Source organism: Canis aureus, chromosome 37, assembly GCF_053574225.1.
Source record: "Canis aureus isolate CA01 chromosome 37, VMU_Caureus_v.1.0, whole genome shotgun sequence".
Classification (NCBI taxonomy): Eukaryota; Metazoa; Chordata; class Mammalia; order Carnivora; family Canidae; genus Canis; species Canis aureus.
In genome coordinates this window covers 1949889-1955432 of record NC_135647.1, presented here as the reverse complement: position 1 = coordinate 1955432, position 5544 = coordinate 1949889, and the positions used below count along the sequence as shown (strand labels likewise).

General features: G+C 35.4%; 1 non-coding gene across 1 annotated transcript; it reads right to left on the bottom strand.

Annotated features, from left to right (window-relative positions):
- Window positions 1–753: 753 nt before the first annotated feature.
- Window positions 754–826, bottom strand: TRNAV-UAC (transfer RNA valine (anticodon UAC)). The gene has a single exon. It is a non-coding gene; the product is annotated as a tRNA-Val (tRNA).
- Between the last annotated feature and the right edge of the window lie 4718 nt (window positions 827–5544).

The following is a 5544-nucleotide window of genomic DNA, read 5'->3' as shown; positions in this document are numbered from 1 at the left end:
AGATAGGTTTGCTTGGATTGGGTATTCACAGTTGTACTTACAAGTTACTTGAAGTTTGCAGTGTTCTCTCCTCTAGTTGGGGAGAGGGTATGGTTCTATTGTCGTATGTGTTTTAATATGTTGGGAAGTTCAGATCTGAGTGATTATTACTATCCTCAGGGTTTAAATCACTACCCAAATTATGAGACATTAAAAAATTTCATAGTGCTTTAAAAAGGAGGGAGGTGCTTTCCATTTTATTTAATAGTGTCAAATTTTCCCACATAGCTACTGTAGTAACTTTCTGTCTACTGGTGTATGAAAGTTCATGTTTCTTTACAAAACTATAAAAGGATGTCTGATCTACACTTCCCCTTAAAATCTGATTCTGTGGGAAACTGCACATCTCTTATGAAAACTAGAGTTTTTCAGTTTCTGAGATCAATTTCCTTTAACTACATTTTTCACCCCTACTGCTTAAGCTTGCTAAAGTGGATGTTGTTTGAAAATTATAAATCCTTAACATTGTAATTACTGTGGAATTAAACTAATCTTTTCAATAAGGCCCTGCTGTGTATGTATATTTTAAAGTATTCCACGTTTGTTGTTGATAAGTAATGGTTTTCTCCCCGGGCATGAAAAGCCCAAGCCGAGGAATCCTCTGATAGTACAAAACAGCGAGGCCCCAGCCAGCTCATGAGTGTCCCAAAAGGGGAAAGGGCTAAAAGTAAGGGCTCCCTAACTTCCCTTTGAACAGAAACCCAGATACCTTTCTGGTTCCACTGGGAATCGAACCCAGGATTTTCTGCGTGTAAGGCAGATGTGCTAACCACTACACCATGGAACCTGGAGATGCCTTTGCTTCCTATGTATTCTTACTAGAGTCAAGGTGAGAACAGAAGATCAAAATTATACATTGTTATTATGACTAAGAATTAACTCCTGTGAACTTCACCCAGTGGGGATATGTAGAACAAATGAACTATCTGCTTCTCACATACACAAGAATCAAAATTTAATGAGTACTGTGACTTCCATTCTCCTGGAACACTCAGTCTGGACAACATTTATTATTTTTCTACCTATATTTATTGAGAGTTTACTAGTTCCAGATACTTTTCAAAGCTCTGGGATACAGTAGTAAATACAAAGAGGAGGGGATCCCTGGGTGGTGCAGTGGTTTGGCGCCTGCCTTTGGCCCAGGGCGCGATCCTGGAGACCCAGGATTGAATCCCACGTCGGGCTACCGGTGCATGGAGCCTGCTTCTCCCTCTGCCTATGTCTCTGCCTCTCTGTGTGTGTGACTATTATAAATAAATAAAAATAAAAATAAATAAATAAATACAAGAGGAAAAAAAATCCCTTCTTGAGATGACATTATGGTACTAGCCACATAAAGGTGCATTTATATTTCATGGGAACTCTCTTTGAATTTAGCAGGACAACTCCTCCTTTGCCTCTTGTCCTGAAACTACTGCATATTTCAATTAATAAGATTTTAAAAATGCATTCATTAAGATCACTAACAAGCCCATCATAAATATCTAGTATTACTATGAAATCAGTTTAGAACTTGCAGACCTAAAAAAAAAAAGAACTTGCAGACCTCTTGAAGACTCTTGAGGTTGTTTAAATGCCTTACCTTTATATAACCAAAGTATCTGTGAGGTTGTACTTACTTCTTTGTGCTCCCATTGGCAGAAGAATATGCCTAAGCCAGTCCGCTAGTTCCATGAGGAGGATGAGACTCACATGGAACAGAGTCCACTCTCCCTCTACACCAGTCTGAGTCTTTATAAACTGATGTGCAGATGTTTGATCAAGGCCAGCTGAAATCAGTAGATTTATCCAGTTGAGTCCAGCCTACATCAAGTGACCAGGAGCCAACCAGTAGTTTTTTGGGAATAGACAGTTATGTTTTATGTGGGTGGTATTTGGGGTGATGATTTCTTATGCAGTAACAGCAGATTGACACAGAAGAGGACAGAATTTGAGAATATCCACTCTGAGATGAAGGCATATCCATTACACATCACCTGTCCACACCTGTTTAGCCATGAGCTATTGATTGACACACTCTCTGTGGGAAATTTCCACTTAGTGTTGGACCAGTATATTTGATCAACATTCCAATGGTCCCAGATAGAAATTGATTTTTATTTACATTAGGATATATATTAAAATATACATACCAAAATGAGACAGAGCCATTAAAACAAAATTAAAGACCCACATCTTTCTTAAACATAGGCACAAAAATCCTTAAACAAATATTGGCAAATCAAATACATTTGATATAAACAGGGGTAATTAATACATTATTACTACATGAAATTTATCCCAGTCTGTTTTAACATTCAAAAATCAATCACTGAAATTCACCATATTCTTGTAATTCACCATATTAATAGGCTAACTAAATTCAAAAAAACCAATATGATCATATCAATAGAGGCAGAAAAATCATTCAGTAAAATTCAACATCCATTCATGATAAAAATTAACAGCAAATTGGATTAGAAGAAAGCTTTACTTCCTTAATCAAATAAAGGATATCTACCCCCCCCCAAAAAAAAGGTACAACCAACATTATACTTAATGGTGAAAGACTGAATGGTTCCTTCCAAGATTTAAATCAAGGCAAAAATGTCCTCTTTCCCACTTTCTGGTCAAGGAAAGACTTAGAGGTCCTAGCTACTAGAATAAAACAAAATGTGCAGATTGAAATGGAAAAAATAAAGCTCTCTTTTTTCACAAACAACATGATTTTCTATGTAGAAAATCCCATACAACCTGAATAGGCATTTTTCCAAAGAAGACATATAAATGGCCAACAGACACATGAAAAGATGCCCAACAGAATTGAGCATTGAAATTTGATTTGCAATTACAGGAATTGCAAATCAAAATCACAGTGATATATCACCTTACACTAGTCAGAATGGCCAGTATCAGAAAAGATAAGAATTAACAAGTATTGGTGAGAATGTGAAGAAAAGAGAACCCTTGTGCACTGTTGGTAGGAATTTAAATTGGTGCAGCCACTGTGGATGACAGTATGGAGATTCCTGAAAAAATTAAGAATAGAATTACCATATGATCCAGCAATTTCACTATTACATATTTACCCAAATAAAATGAACACACTAATTTGAAAAGATATATACACCCTTATGTTTATTACAGCATTATTTATAATAGCTAAGATATGGAAGCAGCTCAAGTGTCCATTGATAGATGAATGGATAAAGAAGATATTATACACATACACACCCACACACATGCTAGAATATTACTCGGCCATAAAAATGAATGAAATATCAGAGCTTGCTGAATTATTACCTTGTTTTTTCCTTTTTCCTGCCTTTATCTGTCACATTGTTTTAAAATAAATATTGGCAAGCATTTTTCTTTTTGTAAGATAATGCTTTTTTTAACAATAACAGTAGCCAAAGATGTGATAAAGTCCATACAGGTATTATAGTACATATCATATTCCAATATGTGCTTTGTTTCAAGACGTCCATATTACAAAACTAAAATTAAATTGTGGAGGTGTGAGCAGGGCATTTTCCACTGGAAGGTAAAGCAGTAGGTCTTTTAGAGTGAAAGTCTAGGAAAGACTGCAGAGGCTTTAATCAGTTTGGTGGAAGTACAACTTCCAAAGTGGAAACAACTTGAATTTTAGATGCTCTAGTGAAAAAGATGAATTTTGGCAGAATAGGGTTGTCCATGGAGCTTCAACAGAGGCCCAGACCAAGAATACCCATAATCTCATAAAGAGAGTTCCCACATAACCGAAAGGATAACATAACTTGTAAAATGTACAACAGAAAAAAATACAGTGCCTTATTTCAATACTCCAATTTATTTAGAAATGAAGAACAAATTGTGAAGAATGGAACATTTGTAAAATATCACTGAATTTTAAATAGTTAAAGTATACTTATACCCACACCTCCCACCCATCTTTTTCATTCAGTCTACTGCAATAATATTCAAGAATTAACATAATGTATAAAATGCTTAACAACTGTTTTCAAAGGATTTGCTGTCCGTATATTATAACAACCAGATCTCTTAAACAATTGCATTTTCCCTTTATATAGTAAGGCTTCTTTTGTGTATTTTTATTAGACTTGCTATTGTCATTTTTATGAAACTGAAGTACTTAACATAAATTCTTTAAAGCAGTTCTGTTCATGTGAGACCTATAGTTCAAGAAACTTCTGAAAAAATGCTAAATATAATTACTTTCAATGTAGGCTGGAATGTTGAACGTTTCTATTGAGTTTTCTCATTTTTTCTGTGCATCTAAAAATTTTAGATGTTACTCGTTAGTTATAAATATTTTTTGTGCCTTTGGTACCTATTACATGCAAGAATGCAGTGAGGGAAGAATACCAACACAATTGGCTTGGCCTCTGTTTGCAGTAGTTTTAGAGATTATCAAACACATAGGATAGAACATGATATTGAATTATTATTTGATTTGCCATATTAAAAACACGTTTTCTCCCATACATAATCTACTATTTCATAATCTACTGAAAAGTATTAAAACGTATTAAAAACACGTTTTCTCCCATACATAATCCCATTTCATAATCTACTGAAAGTATGCTATTTCTCTCCTCTGCTACAATTTTTTGCATGCTAGATCGATTTCTTGGTTAATTTCTTGAATGATAGTTGGAATAACATGTGCTATCTTTTTGCAGCATTTCATCTGTTTAAATTAATAGAATACCGATAAAATAAATAAGTCTACTTGAGAGTTACCATTAGGAATTAAACACTGTAACTCTTAATTAAGGATTCATTCGCATTCTCAGGAATGGCTACAGAGATCAACCAACTGCAAAATAGTATTTCACAAGCTCAGAAGTAGACAAACATGAAAGTATATACAAAAGCAAAAAGACCTTCATGGAACTACATCCACCCCATTGCATGTAAAAATGTTCAAAAGGATAGCAACGCTTGTTTTTTATTACAAAAATAAATAAATGAATGAATGTGTATTTTGGAAACTGAGCATAAAGTGAATTGGTCTGAGTTCAGGAATCACACATTCAAGCACCTTCTGTCTGTGTCCAAAAACCAACTACTTCTTCCTGGACTCAACAGATGGTATCTAATGAAAAAGGCATTTTGAAGGTGTTTTCTGGATGAGGTTCAGTGAGGCAGTGGGTATGTCATCTAAAAATCAACCCAGGGGCGTCTGGGTGGCTCAGTCAGTTAAAGGGTTAAGTGTCTTACTTTGGCTCAGGTCCTGATCTCCAGGGGCTCCCTTGAATGGAGCCTGGAATGGGGCTCCCTGTTCAGAAGGAAGTCTGCTTCTCCCTGGCCCTCTACCCCTCCCACCCCTACTCATGCACACACTCTCTCTCTAATAAATAAATAAAATCTAAAAAGAAAAAAAAAAAACTTTCCCGATTCAGCAATTGGCTGGCTTGTTCTTGTACTTTTAAAAAATATCTTTCTTCCTAAATCATTTTAAGCATCAGAGAATAACTTGGGAAGAACTGTCTGAACTGTTCCCTCATCTCTCCTGATGCTGAC